The sequence below is a fragment of the Dermacentor variabilis genome, chromosome 2 (assembly GCF_050947875.1).
Source record: "Dermacentor variabilis isolate Ectoservices chromosome 2, ASM5094787v1, whole genome shotgun sequence".
Classification (NCBI taxonomy): domain Eukaryota; kingdom Metazoa; phylum Arthropoda; class Arachnida; order Ixodida; family Ixodidae; genus Dermacentor; species Dermacentor variabilis.
Window position 1 is genome coordinate 212,077,063 of NC_134569.1, and position 16,258 is coordinate 212,093,320.

Below are 16,258 nucleotides of genomic sequence, written 5' to 3' on the forward strand. Positions count from 1 at the left end.
CATTTGTTATAAATAGAAAGAGTGGTGAAAGTTATGCTAGAGCAGTGGGTACAAAAAAACTACTGCAGAACTCATTTCACGATGACTGTGGACGGTAATGCAAATAGCAATCAAGCAATGTAGCGACAGACTATATTCCTGAAGGCCTACTTGTTTGACACGTCTAGTGATAATTCGGAGACTATCGTTGAATTGGCTATCTGTTGAATTGATATCTGGCTCAGATATCACCCCACTTTTCTATGGCACTCGCTTGCTAAAGTCGCCTATGAGCATGGAGGCATTATGAAGACTGTAGGACGCTGACACAGTGACGGTGGAATGAGGGAGCAGGAGTGATATCGATGGAACAATGACGGCATATAACGATGACGGCATGATGACAATGACATGTCGATTATTAAATTTTGATGATGGTATAAAGACGAGAGCGTGAAAACGACGACAATTGTGTGATGACGACCGTATGGCGACTACCGTATGAAGATGCGAGAATTAGCACGATCGCGGGCCCAAGACTCCAGGGCGACTACAGTATGACAACGGATGCACGATAGCGTCTGTGTGACAACGACGCAATGACGATGATGGCATGACGGCAGGGGTATGGCGAGGCGTGCATGACGACGACTGTATGACAACGATGCAGTGACGGCAATAGCAATATAGTGGTATGAGGACAAGTGAGTGGCGACCAGTGCATGTTGACAATGGTGCGACGATGTCTGTATCACGAAACCTGTATGTCGACGATGGCTTGACGGCAATAGCATGGCGAGAGTCGGATGACGTACCTGGATGGTCGATAACTGCACGACCATGACGGCATCACGACGACGGTCTGACGATCGAGGTACGATAGCGACTGACCATGAGGGCGTGACAAGGACGCCTTAATCACAATTGGGTTATGACAATACGATTGCAATACAATGACGAAAAATAATGTCAATGGAATGATGAAAGCGGTATGACGACGATGGCATGATGAAACGGGGATGGCGCTACTGAAGTGATGAAAATGATAAAATGCTAGCGCGACTTCGACATGATGACTGTGTGACGACGGTGGCATGACGACAGCAGTATGACGAGAGTCAAATCACGAAGCTAGAATGACGACGATTGAACGGCCACAACGGCATGACTATCGTGGTATGACAACAAATGCATGACAACTGTATGATGACGATGGCGTGACGACGACGGCATAAACGAAGGTCGGATGACAAAGCTAGAATGACGGCGATGCAACGACCACGATGACATCGTGCCCACATGCCCATGCGCACTGGCCCAAGTAATTAGACTACTTGGTCTAAGTAGATGGCGTTATTACGGCGGCATGACGAGAGTAAGGTCACGGGACTGCATTGACGACACTGGAACGACCACGACGGCCTCTGGACCAGGAGCACATACCCAAGCAGGTAGACAGTTTAGGCAAGTCAGTGGGTTGCCGTAAGATTAGATTAGATTAGATTAGATTAGATTAGACAGATAGGAATTCCCCACAGTTCTCTTAAGGACATTGTTTTCCCGCGCGGGAACCAGTTAGATAGGAAGGAGGTTTCTCGCCTTCCTTTAAAATACCTGCAGGACACGGATTTGGCCTCCACATGGTGACCTTAGGAGTGACTATGTGTAGTTGTGAGGTCTGTGTCCGATTTATACGATTTATGTATTTTAAGTGTCGCTACGGTGGAGCAATTGCCGGCAGCAGCTGCAAGGCTGATCCCACCAGCAACCTACAACGACTCGACTCATGACAGACAGACAGACAGACAGACAGACAGACAGACAGACAGACAGACAGACAGACAGACAGACAGACAGACAGACAGACAGACAGACAGACAGACAGACAGACAGACAGACAGACAGACAGACAGACAGACAGACAGACAGACAGACAGACAGACAGACAGACAGACAGACAGACAGACAGACAGACAGACAGACAGACAGACAGACAGACAGACAGACAGACAGACAGACAGACAGACAGACAGACAGACAGACAGACAGACAGACAGACAGACAGACAGACAGACAGACAGACAGACAGACAGACAGACAGACAGACAGACAGACAGACAGACAGACAGACAGACAGACAGACAGACAGACAGACAGACAGACAGACAGACAGACAGACAGACAGACAGACAGACAGACAGACAGACAGACAGACAGACAGACAGACAGACAGACAGACAGACAGACAGACAGACAGACAGACAGACAGACAGACAGACAGACAGACAGACAGACAGACAGACAGACAGACAGACAGACAGACAGACAGACAGACAGACAGACAGACAGACAGACAGACAGACAGACAGACAGACAGACAGACAGACAGACAGACAGACAGACAGACAGACAGACAGACAGACAGACAGACAGACAGACAGACAGACAGACAGACAGACAGACAGACAGACAGACAGACAGACAGACAGACAGACAGACAGACAGACAGACAGACAGACAGACAGACAGACAGACAGACAGACAGACAGACAGACAGACAGACAGACAGACAGACAGACAGACAGACAGACAGACAGACAGACAGACAGACAGACAGACAGACAGACAGACAGACAGACAGACAGACAGACAGACAGACAGACAGACAGACAGACAGACAGACAGACAGACAGACAGACAGACAGACAGACAGACAGACAGACAGACAGACAGACAGACAGACAGACAGACAGACAGACAGACAGACAGACAGACAGACAGACAGACAGACAGACAGACAGACAGACAGACAGACAGACAGACAGACAGACAGACAGACAGACAGACAGACAGACAGACAGACAGACAGACAGACAGACAGACAGACAGACAGACAGACAGACAGACAGACAGACAGACAGACAGACAGACAGACAGACAGACAGACAGACAGACAGACAGACAGACAGACAGACAGACAGACAGACAGACAGACAGACAGACAGACAGACAGACAGACAGACAGACAGACAGACAGACAGACAGACAGACAGACAGACAGACAGACAGACAGACAGACAGACAGACAGACAGACAGACAGACAGACAGACAGACAGACAGACAGACAGACAGACAGACAGACAGACAGACAGACAGACAGACAGACAGACAGACAGACAGACAGACAGACAGACAGACAGACAGACAGACAGACAGACAGACAGACAGACAGACAGACAGACAGACAGACAGACAGACAGACAGACAGACAGACAGACAGACAGACAGACAGACAGACAGACAGACAGACAGACAGACAGACAGACAGACAGACAGACAGACAGACAGACAGACAGACAGACAGACAGACAGACAGACAGACAGACAGACAGACAGACAGACAGACAGACAGACAGACAGACAGACAGACAGACAGACAGACAGACAGACAGACAGACAGACAGACAGACAGACAGACAGACAGACAGACAGACAGACAGACAGACAGACAGACAGACAGACAGACAGGGCTCAAAAAGGCAAAGAATGCTAGTCGCATTAAAATGGTTACCTCTGCTTGTCCTGCACGAGCTGAGCCAATATATACAAGGCGCATGTGATGCGCTGCGTGGTAAAGAGCGTGCGCTTTGTTTTAATAACGCAGACTGGTTCCTCGGGAAGCAGTCTTCAAACACGAAAATCTTGTACAAAACATTCCTCCGTGAGCACGCTTCTTCACGCGCACAAACTTTATACGTTGACTTGATTCGAAGCACACGCTCCTCACTGTCTCAAGAGGGCTGCTGTTGTCGTTGGGCATAATTTGCTGCGCGTCAAAATTTAATACGGTGAGGCCCATGACAGCCTAAGTAAAGATTTTAGGGGAGATTGAAAACTGTCATTAGGAGTAACCCTTGATAGTCATTGTGAACGAAAACATTCCCAGCCACGGCCACAATTGCGGGCGTGTTCATGTCGGTACATGCGTGGAGAGCACATTTGCTTCCATAGCTCTCGCCCACAAACACATTTTCTAAACAACCGAGGCATAGCGAGTTGATGATATGCCAGACTAAAATCAAACGAAGCCTTTCTGCGGGTACTACTGGTAACGCATCATAATAAAGAATTCTATCGCTTTACAAACCATAAGCAATGCTCAAAATAAAAGAAGATTGCACGACGTTCTGAAAACTGAAGTAGTGCTACAAGCTCGCTCGCGACCTGATTTTTTTCACGAACGCACAGGTCTTAACCCAGTTAAAAGCCCTCAGGCAAATTTCCCTGTCAGTTAGGCATGCTTCACATGCACGATTGCAATAGCTATCTGCATATACCCGACAACTGTGACGGCACAACCAAATCCTTGAGAGGCTTACTGCCTCAAGCCTTCCTCAACGGGACCGTCTTTATCCTAGATACTAAGATGGGTTGTGAAATGCTAGCAACTTGAGCTGTGTGTCAAGGCTTACGGCTCTCTGAAATGGAAAGGTCACGGTCCAGTTGCGAGAACAATCGCTCTGCTGCACACGCCCCAAGCGCCACGCCTTGCACGAAACAATACCCGCTTTGGCGCACCACAGTTTTCACAAGCCAATTAAGGCGGTTGTAGAGCGGTGTTTATTACCGGCTATCGAGCGTGAATCACCTCAAATTGCCCAACGCCATGAATGAAGCCTCTGATCTCTTTCTGTGCTGACACTCAACACTCCGCAGCCCTATTGTCCAATTGTTGACAATGTTGACAAGGTTGACAAGAGGGCGGATATAAACACAATATGGTTACAGTTGGTGCTGAAGAAACATTAAAGCGAAATTATGGGAGGAGGCGGAACAGTTACCGCGAATAAATTAAACGTAAAAGAATAAACCGACGTGCGACCGGCTTCTAACCCAGTGCATGGCTAAGGGAGATTAAATTGATAATATTTATTTGAGAATTTGTCTGATAGGCCTCTTTTGAGAGAGGCGCAGAGGGACGGAATCAGAAACATTTCTAGGTGAAAGCGATAACGATATACTAACAACAACAAAAGAAAGGAATGCGGCCGGCGTGCAGACAAAGCAGACATAACGCCTTCAGAAGCACCCAGTTCGCGTTGAAAAGAAACTCGAACAAAAATCATCGAAGAAAGTGAATCTCCTCGCGCAATTCTTTTTATGTTTGAGTTATGTCATTTAAGCCGTACCTAAGTGCTTTTGGAAGATATACTTATAAAATAAGTATACTACGCGCTACCTGGCCCCTTGGTCAATTTCGACCATGCATAGTTCGTAGCCTTAGTATAAAACACAGAGTATATGGTAGGTCTTGAACTTCAACTCATGTAAATCATTCTATCGTTTAATAATTGCAAGGAACAAACAACTAAGGAGCCACACGCGCGTACGCACCAAGTCTCGACCGCATGGCTGCCACGTCTCTTCACCGCACGTGCGTGGCTTCTCGCTCAGAAAATGATCGCTTCCGAGGAGATGTGTCATCATCGGCTAACCTGAAACTGTCACACTGCGTGTACGAGAAGGGATATCGAAAATCTGAGTTTTCAATCACCTCTGAATGAGAGTTGGAAGTAGCAGTCTAGAACCTTCCCAGCTCTCTCCCCACACAGAAATAGCGGTACACAAAGCCAACGCTTCAGACGCCCCTACACTTGAGCCCACACAATAAACGCGGTTGGTTCCCGAATGTGAACGTGCGAAGTAGGCAGCCCATACTTAACGACCACTCCTGAATACACATGCCGGCGTCGTGGACGCCTCGAAGTGCTACTAGAGGCTTATTTGACCGCAGAGATGGGAGCGCCGACGGGCATCAAAAACGCACATCAAGTACTGGACACTCACCCAAGTGCGGACTCGGGTATTTGCAACAGCCATGAGCAGGACAATGTGGAAAAGATCCTCTCTCGCTCAACAACAGGCGGAAAAGAGAGAAGATAAAATGTAGGCTAATCGCAAGCGCCTGAGGATTTAAACGGGAGCTGCCGAGAGCTTCCGCAGTAGCAGCCAGGGGGCGCCCGTTGCAAAGCGCTCAACGAACACCTTGCGCAACGCAGCAGTAAACGAATGCGAGAAATGCGCAGGGCGTACTGCGGAATTCGGTCGCGCGTCGCCTCTTTGTCTTTCCGCCGAAAGTGATTCTTCGTTTCCAGCCCTCTCTTCTTCCTCCTTTTCCCCCGTCGGTGTTTTGATAAAGTGTATACCTGTCTTCTACGGTGTGCTAGCGCAGCGAACGTGGAACGACTTTTCCGTCTCTCTTTTCTTTTGCTTTTTTCGTCTTGTGGCAAGTACAAAAGGCCCCCATTAATCATGGCCGAAACCGATGGAAGGCGATCGCTTCGCAAGCAAGCGCGTATACGCGAAGCGAAGGCAAAACGCGGAAGCGAGCCGTCGAGGAACCAGATCGATAGGTCTCGGACCTACCGGTCGTCCATTTGGGAAGCAGCCATACGACGCAGAGGCTCTTAGTGTAAAATAAGAGAAACTGCAGTGCCCGAAAGCTGCACAGGAATGTCAGCTTCATTGTTAACCACTCTTTTTTCTAGCACGCGTGCGCTTGCTCGTGCATTTGCTTTCTTGCTCACTCGTCTGCTTGCGCGCAGCCTGCCCTATTTTCTCTGGCGCTGCGGCACGTCGCGTTGCGATGCTCTGTCACGTGCTTTAACGTGACTGCTAATGCAGAACAGGGCAGAGAAAAGTCACAAGATCAAGCTTAAGCGTTCTCACTAGTATGTTTGCTGTTGTTGTGTCCAATGCACATGACCCATACCTACGAGTAACTTTGTTGTTTGAAATCTTGTTGCTCCTTGTGTCTTTTTTTTTTTCTCTCGACGGCAAGCAGAAGTGAGTTCTACTCTGCCTATTCACCCGGCACCATCCGTGGGAGCTGGCGACGTGATCGGGATCATCTATCCCGTTCAGTGCTCGCGATTGCACGCGGCTCGGCGATTTCTTGTTACGGTGTGCGATAATTCGAGCCCTCGTGAAACTGGCGACAAATGAGCACGTGGAAAAGGGGCGGAGTTCTGGAATACAGGAGAGTGGGAGCAACTCACGACTTTCAAACACGCAAGGTCGTTCGAAATCCCGCGTGACTGCATCTGTGTGGATTGAGCGTGCGAGTCGTATATACGTATGCAGAGGCAAGAGCTGCCGCATTGTGTCATGATGAATGGTTCGATACAAAGCCAAAGGGCTCTCCAAATCGCCTTGCCCGTTCTTTAACTTCCGATATTACGGGTTCGTAGTGGACCCCTAGTCCATCATTATGGCGCCGCCTTGGTTCAACATCAACGACTTCCGTTCGCCTTGAAAGCGGGATCGTGATAGGGCGGTTGTTAACGCAGCAATTGCGCTCAGAGTTTGAAAACTCGTTGTAGGTGACCTTGCGTCTTGTTGAAAGCACCGGTTTTATTTCGATGTTACGAAATCGTTAGCACATACAAATCGCTAAGCATGAGTTGATGTGTTAAAGGAAATGCGCGCAGCGGCTGGCCGCGGAAAAGTTCTATTAATATTTCAAGGTAACATGCATCGCGTAACTGCGTTGACGCCTCGCAGTGCTCTTTCAGTCTCATTGGTACGTTCTTCCCCAACAAAGTAGAAATCACAGCAGTGCTCTAGTTTGTCGCTGGGAAACGAGCTACCTGTGGAAGAATTTAGTGCAGAACGTGGCCTTCGTATAGAGCGTTTCCGATGTCGTGCGGCCCTTTACGTCGAGGTAATATTGCTTTTTTTTACGACGTATTAGTGGCGCTTTAGAGTGGTCACCAATAGATTCCAGCTTGATGGCAGCAGATACGGTTCAAAGTCTCGTTTCTATGTGGAGGAGGTGCAGGCGAACCGTAAGCTTTACTAACACCTGCAGTCAATAACGTAATCACAACACAACATTTATGGCACAGCTCAGCCAACATAGTTACCCTTATCTATGAAAAAAATGTTTTTGTCGCGCATGTATACTTTGGAAATGACTGGCGGTGTTAATCTTATTAGCAATGTTCGCAAAATTTGTGCGTAATTGATTGCAATACGTTTTATGTGTTATGTTCATCTATATGATGTTTATCGTATACCAAGCACATGTCGCCATGTCATCCGTGAATCACAAAACCTTATAGGCACGTCAGAAGACACACGAAGTGGCAGTCTTACTGCCAACCGCAATGCGGAATGATACCACGACACAGCATTATTTGTAGTAACAGTGCCCTAGTTGAAACACCGAGGCGACCACCCTCAACCCCTGGTACTGTGGTTGCAACTTCGTTGCAATGGCTATTCATCAAGCAGCAGCGTGCTCGACGCCACTTACTCTATTGAACGATGCAATCAATATTCGGATAGGCACACAGCACATATCGAGCAGCGGCCGATTAGGCTGCGGTCCTAATTGGCTTACAGGCTGGTGTAGCAACTTGGGTGAATAGCTCTCTTTATAGGCAGGCTCGCTTCTTTCATTCGGCAGCAAGGAATGTAGCGAACCGTACAAAGTACTCTGACTTACTGTGATACGATTCAAGAAAAAGAGAGCTCGCGAAAAGGAGGAGGCGGGCGACACCTGGTGTGATCCGGCCGTAGCCTGTACTTAGAAGACACACTTGCAAGAAAAATACAATGGCTTCCGTGCCATCTCTGGCCTCTTCTCACCCTTCCTAGAGCGCGCGTCTGTGAATAGAGGCGATAACTATCTTCTTGCAATCTGTCTCCCTATAAGTGGTTTCGAATGTTGCGCTTCCTGCTCTCTGATATATCGGCTTGTAAAGTAATGTGCTTGTCCGAGGCCACAGCGCACAGAAATGACAGATCTTTTCAGTGACTTGCTGGTCATCAGCGACTGCACTGAAGAGAAGCATTCTTATGCAAGTTTATATTGCGCTGCACTATGCTTTGCGCACTTTGCCCTATCCGGAGATAATGTCTGGTTAACCCCCCTGTCTTTCCTTTGCCCTTCTCTCTTTGTCTCTCTATTCCCTCACTTCATAATGACAGCTGGCCATTGTAGGGGGAGGCACTGTCATTAGGGATCCGCTTATTTTTAGCTGAATTGTATAGGCGGGCCTCTGTGCGTGTTTTCAACATGGCTTCGCGTCTCTTGCTCCGGCTAAGTATTGCGCGTTCCTCAGCTTCCTTTCATGTCCCCTCTTCGATGCTTCCCGCAATAGTGACGGAAGCCCAGATTCAGGAGGCCCGGGTTGGCGGATGTCAGACATAGACGTGGGCGCCCCCAAATAGCTTCGCTGCGCGTTCGATGGCCAAGCACGCAGGAAGAAAATATCATCAACCTGTGCATTCCTTATGTTCTGCGGGAAAATGCAGCTCTGCACTGCAAATGACGAGTCGGGGCAAAAGGCAATTCGGTATTCTGGTTCTCTCTTTGACGCTCCTCCTTGGCGGGTACGCCTAATGCTTTAATACGATTGACATATTGTGAAAAAAAAATGTATGCATGAAAAACTAGCAGCTTCTCATAGCCAGGGCATGTCAGTATTCAGTCTTGCTAGCTGTCATTACCTTCAGCTAAGGTTTTAAGGTCCGTTAGGTGCAAGGGCGCTGTAAGCACTTTTTACGCATAATTTTGCTGATTGCTCTGTTTTGGAGCTGATGTGGCGTCCGCTAACACAAACGAACGCAGTTGACATTTGTCGGCAGGTTTACGTAAGAGACGTTTCCACTAAACGCCGCGTCAAAGAGCATAAAAAAAAACGATTGCATAAGTATGGATCCGTTGCCACGCTGAAGGCACAGAAACTAGGTTCCTATTCGGTACGCTTGACGAGAGGAGTTTCTCGAAGCTTACTACTCAAGCTCTTCATAAGTACACTCTCGCACGTTGCTTATCACAATGAAGATATGAATGGAAATATTCTCACTTGTTCGGCGATGTAGCTATAAGGTACTGATAGTAATATCGATCTATGAAACACTGCAATTTACTAATAGCACACATCCAAAAATATCGAAAGTACAGCCGATATAACCAGATAATCTTGAAATAAAAATGAAGTCAAATTTGCCATTAAGGTATATTTACGCGGTCTCGTAATGGTCTTCCTTCTTTTGATGTGGAGTAAGGAAAAAGCTTACCTATGACTTCGCGCTTGGTTATGTGTTCAAGGAATGCCCTGTTAGTTTGGGGCAACCACCTCCGTACACGTGCCAAGTGCGTTCCACAGAGAGCGTAAGGAAGCCCACTTACAAAGTGGAGCTGCTGTTAAGGAGCTGTTTCATTTTGTTGACTATGCCTCGAACGTTACTTTTCTAAAAATTTTACGATTTCCGCATTACTGTTACCGTATCTAAATGATAGCCACACGACGTTAGTGCAGACTTATATCTCGAACGACTTCGCACGGCTGAAGAGTACACGTGACATCGTCGAATAAGCACCGTGAAAGTCGCTTCATGAAGAGCAGTTGTGAAATTGTTGACAGAAATGCGTATCACCGTCAACGAAGTCACCAAAAGCGCGAGCTATAGCGCTGAACCGCCAGTGCAATGCCACTGCGTATGTACGACGGTCAATTGCTCTTCCTTCTAGTGTCTTCTTAATTTGACATTCTCTTAGTGATCGGCTTGGAAACGTACTAAACAAAAGCCTTGCCGACTTTTCAAGTAATTTTTAAATGTTTCGTAAGAGCGAGGCACACGATATATTTAAAGGCAGAGCAGCGCTGGCCAAAGTATATGCGCGCTGGCGGCAAGGCGGGGTTTATTCCTTTCCTGAGTAAACATTGCGGCCTACGCCGCAAAAGATAATAACAGAAAAAAATAGACTGTTTACGATACGGCCACGAAAAAGGCACTCAGGCTGCGAAACAAAGAAACCTCCATGTTAAATCTGCTCATATAACAGCAAGCTTTATTGACTAGACAAAGATGACTTGAATATCTCGGCGCAAATCGAACAGCAATACGACATGCGGCACCTAACGCAGCTCTCCTTATCAGCTACCGCCTTTATAAAAACTTTTTCAAGTAATGATAATCTCAAAGCTGTCCTCGGGCTAAAAGTATCAAGCTGTTAAAAACGTACTTAACTGTAGTCATTCTGACAAAATACAGCGCAGTTTAAACCCACTGCAAAGGAATAGAGACAAAAACCTCGTGGAAATCAACAGCAGTTCAAAAGCAGCAAGAAACCGTTCAACACGCGCGAAGCCAGGCATAAAATAGATCCTATAACATCAACTGCGTGACACCTGGTGCGACGATTTCACAGGCCGCATCAAACCTACGAAATCACGACTTTCAAGCTTCAGCAGCTGTAGGACACAACAAGTAAAAGAAGCGGCAAACTGTGGAAGCCGCAAGTAGCATTCAGAAATTATGCGAAATGCCTTTAACCCGTATGCTGCAGGGGCACGGCTGAAGAAACGCAACGATAGCATTGGGTACGTCGTGGTAAACTTCGTCGCTTACCCGTGTAAACATTACCGAGTGTAACAAGCACCAAGATGTCAGAAAGAAAGCTTGGGAACAAGAAGCTTCCTGCGGAACGGCGGCGTTCCATTGCTGCCGTCACCCTCGCGCAGGAGGCCTCGCGAGGAAGGAGCACAACCGTGTCACCCGAGCGATTTTGGTGGTGTTTGAGCACCCCATCACACAATAATTGTTTTGCGACACGCCTTGATGCTTCGACCAACACACACAGCGGACGCGTGTTCCTTATTTCGCCCCGAAAATGTGAGTCAAACAGAGACGCACGAGCAGCGACGCAGATATTTGCGGTGGACGGCTGCCTCCTTCCCGAGCGCACTTAGCAGGGCCGCCAAAGGTGGCGCATCCGTCGGCACTCTCCACGCGTATTCTGAGTGCGAAACCGTCTATATTCCACGATCACATGTATACTTATCTCATGCCGATGCCAACTAAGTCTGAAGAGATGACTAGCCCGTCTTCCACATTGCATAACACGAACGGGGACAATCGCATCTGCGCCAGTTCGCGTTCAGCCACAGATTTAACGCTGCCTTTCCTTTGCCTCGGCTGCATTCAGGAAGTGTAGATTGAACTGACTGGAAAGCCAGTGCGGGTGACTTTTGTGAGTGAGCCGGGGAAATTCAAGCGCTTTTAATGAACCGTGCAGTTATAGGCCAAGCTGTTGCAGGCACTCTGACAATTACGCGGATTTCACTCGCTAGATTTTTGATCACGGTCAAAAATGCATCATGTTACAACCGTGTTGTTTGTCGGTGTATGGAACACGTGCAGTCAAAGATATACAAAGGTAAGAGCAGAACTTTTCGAACACATGAAAGAATGAAAGAACGAGAGCCGACGTTTCAACAGTGACAGATCACAAACACGAAGTCAGTGCAGGAGCAGACAACGGAATCTATTTGACGAATGCATTCGCGAGCAATGAACAACGCACTCACCAAAGCGCCCACCATGGCTGTGCGATATCAGCGATAGTCGATAAGTGGTTGACACCACTGGAAGAACATGAAATAAAGGCCCTGTAGAATACGAGTCATTACACAAACCATCGACGGGACGACCATAACACCAACCACGCAAGCACGTATCCTGGGTGTCGTCTTCCAGAACAATGGCAAGGCGGGGGCGTCGATCGACAAAATCGAAGTCTCAACGGAACAAATTTCGAACATGATCAGAAGAGTCCCAAACAGACAAAGGGGATTGAAGGAGGACGATGTACTGACGCTCGTCCAGGCCTTCTTGACGTCGCGCATCGTTTACGCGGCGCCTATACCTCAAGTTACTGAAAAAATACAGGGACCAGTTGAACGTCATTATACGAAAGGCAACCAAGATGGCGCTGAGCATTCCGAAGCATTCTTCGACCGACAAGCTTCTCGGCATGTGCAAGCACAACGTCGTCGAAGAGTTAATAGAAGCTCATCTGTCTAATCAAAGAGTTCGACTCAGTGAGACGTCGGCGGGAAGTCGCGTTCTTGCCAAGTTGGGCTGGCAAGAGGCAGAGCGGAAGGAAACGAGGCCGTTACCCAGGTTGTGGGCGCATAAAATCCACAGTAAACCACTGCCTAGAAACATGAGGTCGGGTCGTAACGACGGCCGCAGAGCGGCTCGTATAGCGGCCTTGGCGGAGACCTTGGATCAAATAGTAGAAGAGGAAGAGGGGGTCACTCTCTTCACAGACGCTTCGTTACTCAAATTTTCATCGAAAGCAACGCTGGCAGTTACGACGCGGGATGTGCTCGTAACCTGCGCCTCCATCAAGGCGTCTTTTCCAGAGGTGGCAGAAGAGGCCGCGATAGCGCTAGCACTCGCGCAGGCCAAGGTGGGAAGGATTGTCACCGACTCGCAAAAGGCGTATAACAACTACAGAAAGGGGTGGGTGTCTCTTGCGGCACTATAGATATTCTCAAAAGTAAACACGACGTACCTGAAAGGAAAGTTGAGTCAATATGGACACTGGCTCACTCTGGGCTGGAGGGCAACGAACTTGCCCACCAGTTCGCCCGAGAGATGGAACACCGGGTTGAGGAAGGTGAGCCACAGTCCATATTTAGTTACAGAGACATTACGAACCATTATAAGACGGAGAGGCGCCGTTACCCCGATCCTCACAAATCACTTAGCAGAGAACAGCAAGCGATCTACAGGCAAATACAGGCATGATCCTTGCCGCACCTTTACCTTCAAAACAAGATTTACCCGGAAAGGTACGAGGGGGATTGTAACTTCTGCAAAACTCAGTTAGGCACGCTCCAACACGTCATTGGAGTACGCGATTTCATCAAGGCGATCCCCCCACCTCTTACCTGCCCCGCTACCCTACCCCATCCCTCATCCACCCTTACCGAGCGATGGGTGACCTTGCTAACCAGCACCGCCCTGGAAGACCAGCTCGTCCTGATCTCCAGGGGCCAGGCGGCTAGGGAAGCATATGGGTCCCGTGAAGAGGGAACCACTTCCATTGACGGCGTCTAAGATGTCAAGCTCGGCTCAATAAAGTTGTTTCTCTCTCTCTCTCTCTCTCTCTCTCTCTCCCATAGAGCCAAGAACACCCGCGTTGATCCGAATTCGAGCTTTTTACTCGTTCTTCGTCCTGACAGCAAAAACTAAATGATAAAATCTGTCATCACTTAGTTTCATCTCCCGGCGTTGAGAGTAAAGCATTAGGTATGTTTTGTCGCTTTTTTTTAAATATCTGCCGTTCCTTTTAACGCTGCTAGGAGTATAGGGGCGTAGCCGAGCAATAAAAACGGTTTAATTACTAGTTAGCAGACGGCGCCAAAGTATTAGCAGTGGTGATGCGTTGAGGATGCTAGACGCTATGAGTACCTAATTGTTCACTGCAACAATAATTTACAGATCCACTCTAGTATGGTACGTGATGACAGTGGCGAGCAAACGCCAACAGACGTCCAGCAGACCATTCAGCGAGGGTTAACAATTATAAGGGCGTTCGATCGCCCTCGCTACTCGCTATGGAGGCAGCAATTAACTGCTGGGAAAGCGTACAGATGAAGAAAAGCCCTCCTGTTACATTCATGTAAACGCAGTTCATGGTTGCAATGTCAAAACATTTAGTACGTCAATCCACAAACTGTGGAGCTTGTATCGATGGAATGACAAGCAGACACTCAGCAGACGACGCTGCGCGGATGAACACATCTTGCGGGGCATTCGGGCTTCTTATTGGTTAAGGAGTCCCACAGCTTCCACACTGCTGCAAAGAACAACTGAGATGGGAAGAGTATTAGAGCAATCCTGGAGATGGTGCAATACAAATTAGGACTATTCCAGATATAGTGTAATCGGTGGCTGCATAGGTTACACGTTTTCCGGCGGATTCATATCTAAAGATAGCCACCTTAGTCCATCGTCCGTTGCTCTCGGCGGTCAAGAGTAGCCTTTTTTTGTAACCAATTAGAGCTGAACTTTCAACACGTAGATTAACATAGAAGTTCACAGAGTAAGCCGCCCAGCAATAAGCACTTTAAGGCCGTCGTTGTGCCCAAAACCGTTTGAGCCGTATGCTACTTATGCTGCTCTATGCATAACGAGCAAACGCTAAAATTAAATTAAAGAACGCCCCGTTGTAGAAGGACGCTGTGCTATTAACAATGGCTGTATGCACAGGAAAATCAGCGAGTGGAATAAACGGCCAAGTATGCAACTATTTAGAGCCCGCCGGAAGCACGTACGGGCACGAGATCGCACGAGGAAGTCACAGGAGTGTGCGCGGTGAGAGACGGAAGTGGGGCCTTATTAATAAACTGTTCTACAGGATTAATATTGCTTGGGCTGCAACTGCGCCCTTTATGTTTGTTCTCAATCGTTTCAGACCGCACCCATCTCTGCCAGACCGTACTAAACTCAAAAATGAAGCGCGAGCGGTGCAGGCGATATTGCGAACCATACGATCTGCAGGAGCTCGAAGCCCCACTTGTACTCGCCTTCCAGACCGGAGTACCGTGGCATCATGCATATGCAGCGCCGTTGGGGCACCCGAATTCGTCCCCCTTCTTGTTTCTTGCTGTTTTCTTGCGTCGGGGCACCTCGCCGTACTGCATGCAAAGCCACCGGCCTTCGAAGAGTGAGGCGCGGGCGCATTTGCACGCGCGGCATCGCCCGCGTACGAGCCATTGTTCGACCGCTTCCTCTTTACAGGCGCTGCGCTCGTTCGAACCCGCGGAGCCAGCTTTGACTGCTGTCGGTACGCACCGCACACGTGCGGACCGAGAGCATGCAAAATCGCGTAGCCCGTGGAGCGGTAGATGCCTTTCAATTGCCGGCCTCCTGCCGACACTCTCGCGTCCTTTCGCTCATGCGAGTAGGGTGTGGAGTTCGCGTGCGCTTCTTTTTAACACGCAGCGCACGACGCTCGGATTCATCCTCCGTAACTCAGTGCAGTGCTTCTCCGCACACCAGCTATGCACCCACACGAGCAAACACAAAGGCACAGCGCGGTCCGTGCTTGGCGCGCCGCGTGTGCGCCGCATCCGAAAAGCGCACGCGATGTGCATTCTTCAGCAGCGTGCCCGCATCACCGCTGGCATTGCACGGCAGGCACACTATGTCTAGCCACGCAGAGCACCTTCACCCCCCCCCCTCCCCTAATCTTCCAACAACTAACTGCCAATCTTACTGGCTCGGCTGACTTCCACTAAGGCGTCGGTCATCTGCATTTGACGCCGCCGAACGAGCTTGGCGATTCCTCACAGCAAGCCCGTTTGGTCCACTTCTGCGCGACGTGCTCTCCTACATACTTAGCTTCTGCATATGCGGGCATGCTTGGAGTTGCGCTAACACTCGAGTCAATCGCCCTACATCTATGTG

The 16,258-nt window shown here is 48.7% G+C and overlaps 1 protein-coding gene across 1 annotated transcript in view; it reads right to left on the reverse strand.

Moving 5' to 3' along the window:
- Positions 1 to 16,258, reverse strand: part of LOC142573084 (protocadherin-like wing polarity protein stan) — a 290,575-nt gene that overhangs the window by 145,609 nt on the left and 128,708 nt on the right. The window lies entirely within an intron of this gene.